The sequence below is a fragment of the Canis lupus genome, chromosome 14, assembly GCF_048164855.1.
Source record: "Canis lupus baileyi chromosome 14, mCanLup2.hap1, whole genome shotgun sequence".
Classification (NCBI taxonomy): domain Eukaryota; kingdom Metazoa; phylum Chordata; class Mammalia; order Carnivora; family Canidae; genus Canis; species Canis lupus.
In genome coordinates, this window is record NC_132851.1 from 5,065,458 (window position 1) to 5,082,517 (window position 17,060).

Genomic DNA, 17,060 nt, shown 5'->3' on the forward strand with positions numbered 1-17,060 from the left:
GCCGGGCCGTTGTCTGTTCCCTCTAGGCTGCTGGAGGTCTACAGGGTGCACGTGGATGTCCATCACAGAGTAAAAGCTTCCTAACAATGAAAGCTTTCTAGCAGGGCAATGAATCATTTTGTAAGGTAGAGACTTCTTACTGGAGATGTTTAAGCAGAAGGATGTTGTGCACAGGTGTAGGGTGTGCTTACATTTGAGAGAGAGTCTCTGTCCTTCTGTTCCCACACTCCCAACCCTTCCTTTTCTCTCTTCTGTTCTCCCCTTCCTCTACTTCCTGCTCTTCCCACCCTGCATCCTTCTCATTCTCCTCCTTTCCTCTCTCTTCTCTTTGTCTCTTTTTCTGTCCCTGTCTCTCTCTGCATACCCTCCCCCCCCCCCCCCCCCACACACACATGCATGTGTGCACAGTCACAGGCACACGGTTGGGGTGTGTATAATCACTCTTCCTATTTCTTAGGCTTTGTTTACAAATAAAAAGTTTCTTTTAATATTGAAATGAAACACTTCAGCACCTCCATCCCTTCCCCCTCCGCTCAGGCTGCCTCCCTCCATCGACTCCCACCACCCAGGGTCCTGTCTCTTCATTAAGCTCCTGAATCTTGCAGGTTCCTTGGGTCAACATTTCAGTCCTGGTTCACAGCAGTCAGGAAAATAATACTGTGACATGGGGCCAGGGAGCCTCCATTCCTTCTGCCCTTTCTGCTTCTGCTGTCCTTTGGAGTCACTGTTGGAAACCAAGGTGTGTTGTTTGTGGGTCACTAAATTTTCAGGTTTTGATGAGAGGCAGTTTAAGGGTGCTTTGTCCCCCCTGAGGCACACCTATAGTGCTGGAGGCTGGGGCAGGAGAGACTGCCTACATCAAGCAGGTAGGATGCCCACGAAGACCTGCAGATCACACCCAAGGCGTCAGCCTGATGGGCCCCTCTCCTTCTGGTGAGGTTCCCAGTAGAAACTCCTGGTGGGGCACCTGGTTGGCTCAGTCAGTAGAGCATGTGACTCTTGATCTTGGGGTTGTAAGTTCAAACCCTATGTTGGGTACAGAGATTATTTAAAGAAAATAAAATCTTTAAATCTTTTAAAAAGAAAGCTTCCAAAAAAAAAAAAAAAAGAAAGAAACTTCTGGTATCTTTTGGCAGCTGACTGGCATTGCAGTCACTTCCATCTACCAGGGATGGCTTAATAATTTCAAACTTTCAAATGTCAATGTTAATAGCTAATATATAGTCTTACTGTGCCACAGGTAGGAGTCTAAGTGCATTACATGTATTAACTCAATTATTTCTCCCATCAGACCTCTGAAACTTGATGAGAAAATGGGGCACAGAAAGGTTAAGTAACTAAGCCCAGGGTGCCTGAGCTAATTGGCAGCAGAGCTGGGATTAGAAGCCCTGAGGTCTGTCTCCACTTCTGAATTTAGTCATCATGCTTCCTTGCCTTTGAAAGAGAACAGGCTAGGTAGGGGTCATGATCCCCTTCTCAGGAGAGTCCTGTGCCCACTCACCTACTTTATTTCACCAGAAAGTTGGTAGTTTGGTGGGTGAAAACTGGCCATCATGAGCTGCTTCTGGGCTGCAGACATGCTTCATATGGTTCATATAGTGTTTTTGTAACATGTATCTTTAATTTTTATCAAAAAAATTACTTCGTTTAAAGTATTGAACAATACTAAAAAGGCTTGTGAAAAACAACAGTTTCCTAAGACCCATCTGCTTCCTGGATTCTGGTCTCCAGAGGCAGCCATACTGAGCTTTCCCTTCGTACTCGCCTCTGTATGTCTCGGTAACAAATACTTCATCCGTTCATTTTAGGTATTATCTATTGACGTCCAACCGTGGAGAGGTTTTTTTGCCAACCCAAATCAAAAATAGTGTTATTAATTCTGATGTCTCTGAGGCAAAAGGAAAGAGAGGGAGGGAGGGAGGGAGGGAGGAAGAGAGATGGAAAGAGAAGGACATTTCAGCCTCAGGTCCGAGTCAAGGGGCTGCCCTGGAAGGGCAGAGCAGGCCGCGCGGGGGCCCCAAGGGGCACCAGCCCATGGTTTGGCTCCTCAGGCCCCACTGGGAGGCTGCCTGCTTCAGTTTGGGGAACCCAAGCTCCGGACTAGGAATGAGAGAAGAGTCAGGACCATTCAGTTCTGCTGCCCTGGCTATAGCCAGAAGTCGAAGTTCCGTGCGGAAGCCAAAGCCACTGAGTTTCCTGGTGCATTCGAGAAAGCCAGAGGCCAGGGTTACTGAGTCCTGCGGTGGCACACGAGGTGATGCTCCGGCGGAGGCTTGGCAGCTGGCCTTGTGCTCCTCGGCAGGGTCGGGCCTGGCTCGGGAGCGCTGGGCTGAGCGGGGGCTGCCCGGGGCTGCTCCGGGAGGTGAGGCCCCGACGCGGATGCCTGGGCTGAGGTGTGGGGCGCCCACGACGGCGGTGGCTCCCTTGGGGCTCCCGCAGGCTGGCCCCCCTCAGGTTCTCCCGTCCCTCTGACCCCCAAGGCTCCACAGCCGTCGGACCCTCAGGACCGAGGACGCAGGGCCGGGGGCCCGGAAGGCCGGCATCCGTCAGTGGGGCCGGGGAAGCAGGGGGCCGTGCCGGGCACGAGGGTGGCGGCGGCGCAGGACAGCGGCGCGGCTCTCCACGGCTCTCCACGGCCGCTGAGGCGGGCCGCCTCCAGCACAGTCCTCGCCCTCGCCCTCGCCCTCGCCGCCGCGGCCGCTCACGGCCCTCCAGGCCTGTCCAGGCAGGCAGACGCCAGACGCCAGAGGCAGAGGCCAGCGGCGGCGGCCGTCGGGCGCGGAGCAGCGTTTGGGAGGCGGGGGCGCCCGCAGGCCCGCGCTCAGGCGCCCGGCGGGCCCGTGACCCCGTGACCCCGCGTGCGCGGCGCGGCGGCGGCGGCGGCGGCGCTCGGCGCTGGTGCTCGGTGCTCGGGGCTGGTGCTCGGGGCGCTGCTCCCGCGGAGGACCCCTCGGCGGCCGGGCCCCACGCGGCCTCCCGCCGTGCCGGAGACGGGGTGCAGGAGCGGAGGTACGTTCGCGAGTCCCTGCCTATCTTCCTCGTACTTTATCTGCCATCGTGCTGGACTGATAGTTTGGTTAGATACGGAATTCTTTTTCCTCAGTTTCGGAGGCGCTGCCTCAGTGGCTAGATTCCGAAGACGCTGACCCTTTGCGTGGGACTTTTTTTTCTCTTTGGAAGCTTTTAAAATCCGCTTCGTATCCTTGGTTTTCCGAAATTTCATGATAAATACCTTGGTTGCCCCCCGCCCCGGCTTTTGTACTGGGTATTCCATGGACTTTCTGATCTGGACCTTCAGGTGCTTCTGTTCTGGAGAATTTTCTAATGTTATTTCTGTGATAACCACTTAACATTAAGTTCTCTTTTCCCCGAGGCCCAGTGGCTCAGCGGTTGAGCATCCGCCTTTGGCTCAGGGCGTGATCCCGGGGTCCCGGGGTCGAGTCCCGCCTCGGGCTCCCTGCACGGAGCCTGCGTCTCCCTCTGCCTGTGTCTCTGCCTCTCTCTCTCTCTGTATCTCCCGTGAGTAAATAAATGAAATCTTTCAAAAAAAAAAAAAAAGTTCTCTTTTCTCATTATGGAACTCCTACTTTTCTCACGCTCGGCCACTTGGACTGCTTTTCCACTTGGCTCACGTTTTCCCTCCTGTTGTCTCTTTGTCTTTTACTCTGCTTTCTGGAGTTGCTTCATCATCTGAACTTTCCATAGGATTTTTGACATTTTAGTCATACCTTTTTTTTTTTTTAAGTTTACAAGAGTTTTTTCTTTCTTTTTAAACAGCCTCCTCTTTTTACAGTATAGGTGCAGTGAGCTCTTTTATCACTCTGAGGATATTACATTTATTTTCCTCTGGTTTTTGCAGAATCTCTATTACCTGAAACCTCTTGTGTTTTTGTTGCAGCCTGCTTTTGTGTTGACCATCATGATCTTGCCTCTCTCTTGAGCTGTTAGTGGCTCGGTATTTGATGGCTGAGTGCAACAGCTACTCAGTAGCTGGTTGGAAGCCGTGTGTCTAGAGTGGCAGCCGGGGCAGCATTGGGCTGGCTCCTTGACTGGCTCATTTCTCTGAAGGGTGACAGGCAGTGCGTTTTCTTTGGGTTACCCCCCAAAGTCAGTATCTCTAGGTCTTTTCTCTAGTGACTCCAGAAGCCAGTGACTGTCTCCAGAGGACTCTGTGCTTATAAGTGAGGAAATGGGATTTTGGAAACTGGTAGAGTGAGGAGAGTCTCATGGTTTATTATGTTGTCTTGTCACACAGTCCCTCTATTTTTATTCAAGGGCCTTATCTCTCTCCAGTGCTTGGTGCCCCCAAACCCAGGGCCTTTTGTGTGCAGTATTACCTGAGAATTCACTGTCCATCTACGCTAGGATGTGGGAGAGGTAGATGGTAGATGCCTGACTACTGGGGGTGGGAAAAGAGATTTAGGGAGGGAGAGGCTCACTGTTTCAATTATTATTATTATTTTTAAAAATTGTATTTATTTATTCATGAGAGACAGAGAGAGGTAGAGACATAGATAGAAGGAGGAAGAAGCAGGCTCGCTGCGGGAGCCTGATGGGGAACTTGATCCCACGACCCCAGGATCACAACCTGAGCCAAAGGCAGACGTACAACCACTGAACCACTCAGGTACCCCTCTTCCAATTACTTTTAACCAGCTTCCTGTTTTCAGCCACTCCCCACACTCCTACATTCCAAGATCCAGTTTGCTTCTAGTTCCTCCAGCTTTCGTGTTCTTTAGTACTACATGATGCGCTCTTTGTATATTCCTCTATATGCATTTAAACTTCATTTACTCCACCGTGCTGGGGCAGTTGCCACTTTTCTAATTTACGTCTCTCTCTAAATTGATTTTTCTGATGGGCTTTTGCCTCCTCTCCCAATCTTTTGACCTGTTTACCATTTTAGTGGGGTTTCTGATAATATGTTCAACCTGCTATATTTAACCAAAAGTCTCTCAGGACTCTTTATACCATTTCCCTTTACTTCGTTTGGCATTCTGCTTCTGGGATATTTATTATCTCCACATTTGTTCCTCTTTGTCCCTGATTGTCTAAAATCTAGTGACTCTTAATTTCTGTTTCCCTTCTACATTCACTGGGATTATCTCAGGCCTTTCTCCTGTCATTGATTCCATTTTCAGTTCCCTTTTTGTTCTACTAATACTGTTGTTCTGGTCCTCTCTTTTCTTAGCTCTGCAGTTATCTTTTCTACCTAATTCTGTTGTGCCATCCCCTTTGTACTTTCGTTTTATGGAATTCATGTTCTTATTATATTTTATAGTAGAAAGCAACTTCTGGGAATTTTATTCTTTTTGGAACGGAGAGATTAGTTCAGTTTTCTTATGCATGCTATGTTCTTTCGTTATTTGATATCCTGTAGCATTTTTTGCCCTTTTTTTTTTTTTTGCCCTATTTCTATACCCCTTCTTTTTGACTTGTTCATGCTTGATTTGTTCTATTCAGACCTTGTTTTGTTATAGTCAAAATGAATGATTTCTTTAGTGTCTTCCCCCCATCTGAGACCTGTTTGCATGGCTTTTTAAACCCAGCTTGAAGCCTAGGCACTTGAAGATGTGGCAGTGTGGAAAAAGTTCAGCTTGGCCTTGTGTAGCCTATGAGTGACTTGGTGAAATGCTCTGTGTGGCATTGACTCTACATCTGCAGGAAGGCATCCTTTTCTGGTTCCATTCTCACTCCCGATAGCCACTTGGGTTAAAAGGAAAGGGTACCTGAAAATGTTGGCACCATTGTTAGTAATTCGTAGTGGAAAATTGTCAGAAACTTCAGCTAGAGCTTTTAATAGTCTCTCTGCCTCTTCTCCAGTTTTCCCTCCTTCAAAGAATCTTGCTGAATTTATCTACCATTTTGTTTCCATTTCTGCTAAGTTCCTCTTCACTTCTGGGAATATTTATCAGCGATTTCTTCTTCCATTCAACCTAACCCCTCTGGCTAGACCAGAGCCCCCAGGACAACAAAGTTGGCAGAGAGAGGGTCCAGACAGCTGCCACGATAATGTCAGCAAGTCACAAAAGCCACCGGGACAAAAGACTGTGCTGACTAGCAGTCCAGTGACTTCTTCCTGTCAAAGAAATCAGAGTGTGCACTGTATTTGATTGAGCTCTGTAGGACTTTTTTTATTGGGCAGAATTCTAACATTTGTTGAGGAATCTGTGTAATTTTTTAAAATGCCCACTTTCCTTAGCAACAAGACAGACAAGATGAGGTTTTCATAGAGGGTTGGCTAATATGAAAATTACCACACTGACATTTGTCTTTTCTTCAGACTTTCAGGTATGTTTGAAGTAGTTCGTTACAAGCTTCACAAGCATTGTAATTAAGCAGCTACAATTCCTAGAAAGCTTTATGTCTCCTACAACCCCACCTCTATTTCTAATTGGCTTAGCACAGATTTGGCTATAGCATCTGCATAACATGGTTGACGTCAGGGAACAGAACCGCACATTTTCCTGCAGCAGTGACTCTAGGCAGGGGAGGTAAGGCTAACCTTGGATTTACCAACACCATGCTTATTCACACTGATCTTGTCACGTGGTTAGCAGGAGAGTTGGAGTGTCCGCAGAGTCCTAGATGTTCTAGAGCTTCCAGGCTCAAAATGATCCTCTTTATTCATAATGTGGGTTTAGCCACTGTGATTTTGTGCTTTGTCTGTAATATAGCATGCCCTCTTTGAACTCTCTAGTATCTCTTCCCTCCTAATTATCACTTATTAAACTTCCATTGGCTTTTCCCATTATAAAAGTAAACTTGCTAGGGCACCCAGCAGTAGTGCCCACACAGTCTCCTCTTCCCTTAGTGGAGCTCCACCTGAGTTCCAGTCTCTCCTCATGTGTTTGGTCATAAGAACATAACCATTTGGCATGCTGCTGATCTTCATCTTAGGTATTTCTGCTAGTACCTCCATGTAAGTCACTGAAACAACTTACTATCTTTCCATCAATGGCCCTTCAGTACTGAATGATTCACTCTTAACCAACCACATTACGTATCATGGTTGAGCTCATTCTTTTCCTCTTTTCTCCTAGATGAGAAAGACCCCAAGTCCTTTTCATTTCTGGTAAAGTCTGATGGTGGAAGTAATGATTTATCTCAAAAGATTTTCCCAAGCTGTTATTCATCTGTCCTTGGGCTTACCGAGGAAATATTAGTGAGAATGTTCCATAATTTGGTGCTTTAATTTCTGTCTCCTGTATTGCTCTGTGTGAGGCACATTGGTACCAAAACCTTCTGTTTCTTCGCTTTAAGCACCATCTGTTGGACTTTGTGACATGGCATCATGCTCCTTCACTGATGAAATTTTGAGGTACACACACAGATATGCTATTTTTTCCTCATTTTTGTTAGGTCTTATGAGAGGGAATTTGTATTACAGCCTCACTTTTATGTGTTTAACTTGACATTCTTACACACTTTTAGTGTTTAAGTGGTCAGAGTTATCTGTTTTTTTCTTCATGGATTCTTCCATTGTTTCTGTGTTCAACAAATTCTTCCCAAATCCAAGAACAAATTAAATATTTATTTACATATTCTTCTATATTTTAATATGTGTGATTGAATACTAAACTGCATTTAAAAATTGTCTGGAGTTTATAGTAATGGTCTCAAGTAAGGATCTAACTACACAGACACACAGATGAAATAAAAACCCTCATCTGCTTGCCCCAACATTGTTTATTCCAAGAGAAATTCCTTTAGTCCCTTTCCTTCCTACTTCTCTCCATCCTTCTTTCCTACTCTTCTTTTCTTTCCTTTTCCTTACTCTTCTTTTTCCTTCCTTCATTATTTTAAAATTTCTTTAAATGTATATAATTTTATACACACACATAATTTACATAAATGCACAGTGTAGTTGTATTATACACAGTGTTTTTTTGTGCCTTTCTTGAGTTGGTTTTCCTGCTACTGCTTTCTGCACTCCTCCCCTTTACCTACATCACACACACCACACCCCGAAGTGTGTGTATGTAAAGATACAAGTGTGTATATATATATATGTGCACATTCCTATTCATTCACATAACATGTACAAATGTAAAATTAGAGAATCTTTTAAAACTTCAAGCACAGAGGAATAACTGAGTGTTTCTGATGATTTTCCAGAAGAAGATAAACAAGTAATTGGTTCTTATTTTTCTCATAGTGTTCTCAGAAGCCCATCTAAATTCTAATGAGGTGGGCAGCCTGGGTGGCTCAGCGGTTTAGTGCAGCCTTCAGCCCAGGGCCTGATCCTGAAGACCTGGGATCAAGTACCATGTCAGGCTCCCTGCATGGAGCCTGCTTCTCCCTCTGCCTGTGTCTCTGCCTCTCTCTCCCTCTGTGTCTTTCATGAATAAATAAATAAAATCTTAAAAAATTCTAATGAGGCAAACCAAAGTTTCATGGTTTTTCTTATTTCCAGCATTTTTATTTTAGGTGAACTTTATTATAGAGTAAAGCCTACGTATTTTCTCTATTTTGTTTTAGAGGAGGAACATCTTGTGTTATCAGTGTGTGTAGTGTGGACTTTGTATGGGCTTTCACATTACTTCCGTGTGTAACATTTATGGGTCTGTAATCTATTTCCTTATCTATTAAGGATAGAGGTGTAGTCTAACGTTTTTACCATTGAGTATTTCTGTTAATTTTGAAGAATATGAACTAATTCACATGTTATGTCAGATTTTTCCTGTTAGGTTCAGATTAATCCTTTATCTCTTTGCTGGACCATTTCAGTGGTCTTGATTTCCTAGCACCCTCTTTTCTTTTTGATCCATTTACTGCAGCTCCAGTGATCTTTGCAAAACACACATTTGATCAGGTTGTTCTGTTGCTGAAGACCCTGTCTACCTACCCCATCCACCTAGAAGAAAGTTTAAAGTTCTTGAATTAAATGATAAGTCCCTGTATAATCTGGCCTTTGCCTGCTTTCTTCCTTGTTGAAATGCTGTGGTCCAGTTATACTGCCCTTGAGTTAGTTCCTTGACTGGGAGAAGGTCCATCCTGCTTCAGGGACCTTACATATGCTATTCCTGCAATGCCCTCTTCACTTTTCCTTTTCCTTTTTTTTCCATCTGACTGATTTCTCTTCCTTCGAGTCTCACTTTTTTTTTTTTTTTTTCCTAAAAAGAGAGAAAGTGCAGAGTTGGGAGGACCAGAGGGATAAAGAGAATCTTTTTTTTTTTTTTTTTAAGATTTTATTTATTTATTTGAGAGAGATCGAGGGACAGAGAGAGAGGGAGCAGACTCCCCCTGAGCAGGGAGCTTGATGACACATGGCTCTATCCCTGGAAACCGAGATCATGACCTAGGGTGAAGGCAGATGCTTGATGACTGAGCCACTCAAGCACCCTGGGACAGAGAGAATCTTGATGTGGGGCTCCATCTCCTGACACTGAAATCATGACCTGAGCCAAAATCAAGAGTCGGACACTGACCCAGACACCCCAGAGTCTTAGTTCCCCAGTAACCCAATCCTAAACAGCTCATCTCAATCTAAACTAGGTCCTGTGTTTGTTTGCACTCTCTGAGATGAAGGTTCAAAGATGGAATTAAGCCTGCAAGAATTTCATTAGGGCAACCACCTGTGAGAAAACATGGAGAGGAAGCTGGCAGTGATGGGAAGGGCTCTCAGACCCTCAAGGACATCTGGCCCCCAGTGAAGGAGAGCAGCAAGGTGTGTTGAGTGGAAACCCTCAAGACCCCCTGTATTCTTTTTTTTTCTTTTTTTTTTTAAGATTTTATTTATTTATTCATGAGAATACACAGAGAGGAGAGAGAGAGAGGCAGAGACACAAGGCAAAGGGAGAAGCAGGCTCCATGCAGGGAGCCCGACGTGGGACTCGATCCCAGGTCTCCAGGGTCACGTCCGGCGGCGCTAAACCACTGAGCCACCCGGGCTGCTCGACTCTGCTGTATTCTAAGGAAGGTTCAGCAAGGCCACTGGGGAGTCTTTTTTTTTTAAGATTTTATTTATTTATTCATGAGAGACACACAGAGAGAGAGAGAGAGAGAGAGAGAGAGAGGCAGGGACACAGGCAGAGGGAGAAGCAGGCCCCATGCAGGGAGCCTGACATGGGACTTGATCCCAGGTCTCCAGGATCACACCCTGGGCTGAAGGCGGCGCTAAACCGCTGAGCCACCCAGGGATCCCCTCACTGGGGAATCTTTAAGCCAAAGTCAGCCATAAGAGGAGATCCCTGCCTTCCAGGACTGGGCCTGTCCTAGTAGTCCTGCCATGTGTAATGATTGGCTAGCAGCAGTCCATGAGGAAGCATGGCCTTCACACAGATATCACGATAGATTTCAGAGCTGGCAATGGGCCCTTGATCATTATGGAGAACGGTGAACTGGAGGCCAGCACAGGATCCACATAATTCTTTTATAGCGCCCTGTGCTTTTTCTTCATTAGCACTTGTCAAATCTGCAGTGGTGTACTCATCTGCAAAAGCTTCACCAAGGCAGAGACTGAGTCTGTGCCTTTTTATCACTGTATTCCAGTAGTTACAGCGATACCAGCCCATAGTTGGCATTCAGTCAATGTCAATCAATGTCTTAATTTCGAGGTTTATGAAAGAAGTGCCCTGTGTATGAAATACATGCCTTCCACGATACAATTTTCTGTTACATCTTTAGACCTGTTCTCCTGTATCTAAGGATTGGAGCCTATTATGGAAAAAATTCCTCAAATGAGAGCACTGGGATTAGATTTTTGTTGGTTTCTAGTAGAAGCTCTGGTGATAAGATTACTGGAAGAAAGAAAGATGGAAGGAAGAAAGGAAGAGCTGGCTGATATTTTGCACAAAATATGAGATGCTTTTTAAAATTCCATCTCTCTTCTAAGTAGACCTTTTGGTCACAAATTGGGAGGGTTCACAGAATAGAAATCTATTCTTGAAAGGAATCAGAGGGAGTTTTTCCAGTGGGGTGAAGAGGGAAAGGCGCACAGTAGAAGCCTCATACTTTGGAGCGATGAGTCAAATAAAGGTTGCTGTGACCAGCCTTTATGTGTGAAGCAGAGAAAGGAAGATCAAGAATTCTGGATGCCACAGAGAAGAATATGCCCAGCTTATTAGTTCTTTTAAGCTAATTCCTTCAATCCAGTACTTGTCTGTCAGCTTGGATGGTCTTTTCTTTCATTTATATTCAGTTGCATAAGCAATATTAAATAAAATCTAAATAGAGACAAATCACTGACAGTTCCATCTGCAAATGTTCATTGTTTTAATTTTATTTTTCTAGTTCATGACCTTATTTCCTTACTTATTGACTCGCATACTTACTTGATTAAACACTGTAATAGGATAGTCATCAATAATCAGTCATCAATAATCAGTTAGTCATCAATAATCAGTCATCAATAATCATCAATAATGCCCCTCCATTTGGGTGTGTCTGAGGTTTTTTTCATAATTAGCCTGGAGTTACGGATTTTTAGAAAAGAACACCGCAGAGGTGAAGTGTCCTTGTCGCATCATGTCAGCATGTGAATGACATCATTAGTGATGTCAACCTTCATGACTTGGCTAAGTAGCAGCTGACAAGTTTCTCTACTGTAAAGTTAACTTTTTTCTCTTTCCAAATAATTGAATCAGTTTTGATTATATTTTTTCTAGAAGTATTTCCATTTTGTCTAAGTTTTCAAATGTATTAGTACTAAGGAATTCAGAAACTCTTAGTTGTACTGCATCTGAAATGATGTCTTCTTTTCTTCTCTAAAATTTGACTGTCTTGCCAGTTTGTTAGTTTTCTTTGTCGTTTCAAAGAACTGACTTTTGATTTAATTTGTCCTTTTTATGTCTTAATTTGTTTTATCTTTAGTAGATTCTTCTTTCTTTGGAGTAGTTCAATTCTTTTTTTTCTAATGTGTATACTTTGCTCTTTAACTTTTAGCTTTTATTCATTTCTGATAAAAGCATTCAAAGCTAAAAAATGTTTTTACCTTTAGGTGCCGATTTATGTATATCTCACAATGTGTAGGGTGTATTTTATCATTTAGTTTTAATTTTTAAAAATTTCTCTTAAGAGCTATTTTTTAACCTGTGAATATTTGGAAGAGTGTTTTGTAATTTTTAATTGTAGAGCAGTTAGAATCCATCTTTTTTGTTGATTTAGAATTTAATTATGTGTGGTCAGAGAATTAAGTTGATATTATAAGAATTCTTTGAAATAGACGTTCTTGTTTAATGGCCCAATACAGTGTCAATTTTCTTATGTATCATGGGAGCTTAAAAATTTCTTATGTATCATGGGAGCTTTCTCTTTTAAAATTCATTTTGAAAGCATCTATCTTTTAAAGGCAAGGTTAAATCATTTTCACTATTGCGATTGCTGATATATAGGTTCTTATTATCCCCGTGCTATATCATCATTTTTATTCTTATTTTTTCATTGAAAGATATTTCTTTTACTGTTATTTTTCTTTAGCAATTCTCTAGAATAGCAGTTCTCAAATGTTTTGTTCTCAGAATCCCTTTACACTCTTAAATTATTGAAGTCCCTGAAAAGACTGTTTGTGTGGATTATAAATAGATACATGTTGAGCCTTCCATATTAGAAATTAAAGATGAGCAATTTTTAAAGATATATTTACGTCTTAATTAAAATAATAATTATATACCTAATACGTATTAACATAAAGTGAAAAATTAAATCTGAAAAAAGAATTTAGTGAGAAGAGTGGTATTGTTTTACGTTTTGCAATTCTCTTTAATACTTGGCTTAATAGATGAAGGCTGGGTTCTCATCTGCTTCATTCAGTTTGTTGCAAAATGTTATTTTGTTTGAAGTGTATGAACAGAGTCCAGCTTTACACTGATAGTTAGAAAAAGAAAGCATTTTTTATAGCCTTTCCAGACAATGTAGATATTCTTTGATATGGTCTCAAAATTTGACAAGTGATTTCTTTTTAAAGGTTAGTTGCAGTGTGGAAACCAAAATCATGCAGTGAACTTTCTGTGACATTACAGTCCCTAGGTTTGTCTTGCACTTTGAATGGATATTTTACATGTGTGTGATTTCATAATGTCATGTGTTGGTATTTGGTAATATTGGTTGACTAAGTTAATTCAGATCTTCCAAATGTTAACATGTTTCATGATACATTAATAAAAAATCACATCTGCTAATATCTCCATCGATCTCTTTGGAAATCCTTATCTCTTATCAGTATGGTGGATGCAAATTTTTAAAAATTATAATTTTGGTTTGAAAGCTCAAATTTTATCATTGGCGACAAATATTGCCAGTTGTTTTCCTTGAAGTGACAGAGTCACACTTGGTTTCGTTTTGAGAAGATGTCAGGCAAACACTCAAGTCTGAAAGCATAGTTCGTTGGTCTTTTTTTTTTTTTTTTTTTTTATATTTTATTTATTTACTCATGAGAGACACAGAGAGAGAGGCAGAGACACACGCAGAGGGAGAAGCAGGCTGCTCACGGGGAGCCCGATGCGGGACTCTATCCCAGAACCCTGGGATCACAACCTGAGCTGAAGGCAGACGTTCAACCCCTGAGCCACCAGATGCCCCCTGTCTTTAATGTTAAAGTTCAGTTGTGAAAAAAAAAGCAGCTAGTTCAGCTTCCACTCAAACAATTGCGCAAATGCTTTTCCTTGAGGCAATCATTGTTCCTCAGTGGGCAGAAATGCTTTGTAGGTATTGTCCATGTTCCCACAACGAATATTAGAAAGATGTGTATCCAGAGTTTGAAATTAATAAAATTAATATTTCATACTGCTTCATCAAGGACATTCCCAAGTAGTACTTTTGCTTGTTTGTTTGCTTGGTTTGTCTTTATTGTGAATATGTGTCAGTAAGAACACTATGACTCAATGTCACTGCCTTGATTCATGTCAGGAGTGAAAACTTTTACCCACCATTAGCTTTGTACCATCAGTGCCAATGTCAACAGAGTGAATAAGACGAAAAGTGTCTTAGTATTATTACCAAAATGATTTTGACCTCTTGAATCCCTGAAATATCTAAGAGACCCCAGGGGTTTGCAGACCATGTTATGAGAATTGCTGTTATAAAATTTCTACATCTTATCCTTATCCTGGTAATTGTAATCATGGAGTTTTTAATAAACATATTTAAAGTTATAGTTTCTATCAGTATCAAGAATGAACCATTATCCATTACTGGTCCTCTATACAAAGCAAGATTTTCAGTATACTTTTCAAATAGTTACTCTCCTATTATTTCTCGGATATTTCCTTTGAATTTGGTATTATTCTTTTTCTCTTAGCAAAAATTAGCCTCTAATAATCCAAACTGATGAAATGATTAAAATGAGAGTTTTCTCACCACAAAGATGTTTTCTCAGATAAATTTCTTTTTAAAATTTTTATTTAAATTCTAGTTGATTAACCTACAGTGTAATAGTTTCAGGTACAAGTTAGTGATTCAACATTTCCATACACCATTTGGTATTTTTTTTTTTAATGTTTATTTATTTATGATAGTCACAGAGAGAGAAAGAGAGAGAGGCAGAGACACAGGCAGAGGGAGAAGCAGGCTCCATGCACTGGAAGCCCGATGTGGGATTCGATCCCGGGTCTCCAGGATCGCGCCCTGGGCCAAAGGCAGGCGCCAAACCCCTGCGCCACCCAGGGATACCCCATTTGGTATTATTCTTAACAGTCCTTTCTTAGTGGTATAAACTTTATTTCTGTGATCTGAAATTATTTACAAATGAATTTAACATTTTACTAACTTGATACTGATTGCTGTGTCACTTTTCTTCACTACCCATGACTGTTTTCACCTTAAAATGAGGAATCATTCTTGAAAAAGTGATGTATGAGTAGAATAGATTTTGAATCCTCTCATGACCAAACATGTCTTTATTTTGCCATCACACAGAATTTGCCATCACACAGAATTGATCTTTTTTTTTTTTTTTTTTTTTTTTTTGCGGTGTTCACAGTTCCACATTCAGATTCCTGTCTCTTCTCTTGCAGAATTTAGTGATATAGATGAAAAGTTAGTTGACTGTTTCTTGTTTTTTTTTTTTTTTTTTTGAAAGTTACTTAGTTCTTTTTCCGTTTGTAGCATTTTCCATTTAATTTTTAACAAAGAAGTTTTGCAGGATATGGACAGATGTGTTTATTTTTATTATCCTTTCCAGTACTCTGGAGCCTTTCATTCTCAAGGCTAAAGTTTTTCTAAAGCTGGAGAACATTTTCTTCTATTATTTCTGATTATTTATTTTTCCTTTCCATCATCGTCATTGCTTTCTTCTGTGACTCTTGTTAATTGAACATTATGCCCCCAAATCTATTCTTTATGGTTTTAAACTACATCTCATAGTTCCCTTTTAAAAAAATATTTTGGCAAAATTCCTTTCCTTGTTCTCCCAGGTTATTAATTTTTTTGCTCTAACCCTCATAGAATTTTTTTTTGATTCCTGAAATTCTGTATCTTGTATTTCCTTTTCATAGTCTCCTACATTTACTTTGTAGATGCATTATCTTTTTTTAACATTATTTTTTAATATCCAACATTAATTATTTTCCTCATCAGTAAGCTGTTGGAGTTCTCTTTCATTCATGTTAGGTTTCCTTAAATATCTGGTGATTGTTAGTTCTCTTATTAAAGGTGAAGAGTGTGACTACTTACCTTTCAGAGCTGGCGGTGTTTGTTAGCTGAATGGAGCTCACTCTTCCCAGGGTGGGCTGTTCTCTTTAGTGGAAGGAGTGGCCCACAGGTGCTGAGGGTACCTGAAAGAGTACTCTGTGTGTGTACAAGTGAGGTCCAAGGGGGTAAAGTGGGAATTGAACACATTAGAGGATTTTCCTGATTTAGGCTGAATTTTTTTTCTTTGTTCCCATTTGGTACTTTGAAGTTACTCTAGGCATTTCATCGAATTATTTCTCTCTCTTGTCCTAGGGCCCCCCAAAGGCAAACTTCTTCTGTATTTAAGAAGTAGACGATGGGGTGCCTGAGTAGCTCAGTCAGCTAAGTGTCCAACTCTTGATTTTGGCTCAGGTCATGATCTCAGGGTTGTGAGATTGAGCCCTGTGTCAGGCTCTGCACCAGATGTAGAGTCTGCTTAAGATTCTTTCTCCCTTTCCTTCTGCACCCTTTCTACTACCTGGCTTGCTCTAAAAAAAAAAAAAAAAAAAAAAAAGCGAATGTTGAATGCTGCATCTAGTTCCTCTGGATACACCATGTAGGAACTGGCTTGGTCATGGATGCCAAAGGCTCTGTGTTACAGTTTTCTGGGCTCAGTGGGAAAACCAGTTCTCACTTTCACATCAACCCCTCTTGCCCCAGAGTTGGGGTGCAGTCTTCTTGATTTTGGTTTCTCCTCCATTCCAACCTCTTTTGCTTTCTATTTTTTGGAATTGCACTAAAATTTCTATTTCGACATTGGTTATATACATGGTTACTTCTCTCACTTCAGGGAAATCTTTGAGATAGAGAAGTACATGCATGGAATGATTTGAGATAGAAGTCTGTCCTGCAGCCTTTAAAGAGGCTTTTGTATTTTGTTTTATCTGCTAGAGATTTGAGCATGGTAAGTTCCTCCAAACAATTGATTTCTTTTTTTTTAATTTGTAAAATGAAGTTAATTTAAAAATGATTTTTTCCTTTAAAAATTGTAGTTTTGGTTGCTATATAAATATAGTATATCTAATATATTCTAACTATTTACATTTCTGTTATCTCAGGTTTTTGACATTTTTCACAGGATATTTAAAAACAGATGGCCTCTATCTATGTCACGCTGAAGATGAATTAAGGAGGAGTTACTACCCTTCCTCTACCCACCCCCCCAATTTATTTGTGTTGCTTAATATGATATGGAGCCTGCAGAATGTTTTAGTACCTTCGAATTCTACAAGTAATTTAAACATGTTGTCTTTATTTTCAAGAACCTTATAGACTTCCCTTTTGCACAATTTTTCTAGTATTCTGAATTCAGACATCCTCTCATTTCCTTCCGTGTAAGAAATCCCTTGTGATTTTGGACTCTTGTATCCAGACTCTTTTCTCGTTCCTTCTTTTCAAGTGACTTTATTTTTTTTTCTGATTATGAAAGTACAGCATAGTCAAGAATAGGC

At 41.5% G+C, this 17,060-nt stretch overlaps 1 protein-coding gene across 5 annotated transcripts in view; it reads left to right on the forward strand.

Annotated features, from left to right (window-relative positions):
• GRHL2 (grainyhead like transcription factor 2) overlaps nucleotides 1-17,060 on the forward strand; it is a 157,843-nt gene that overhangs the window by 21,893 nt on the left and 118,890 nt on the right. Inside the window, exon 1 of one of the 5 annotated variants that reach the window (XM_072774068.1) lies at nucleotides 2,907-3,009. The exons of the other annotated variants lie outside the window; for them this stretch is intronic. The gene's annotated coding sequence lies outside the window, so the exon portion shown is untranslated. Of the gene's footprint in view, nucleotides 1-2,906; nucleotides 3,010-17,060 lie in introns of those variants that run through there. 5 annotated transcript variants of the gene reach the window in all.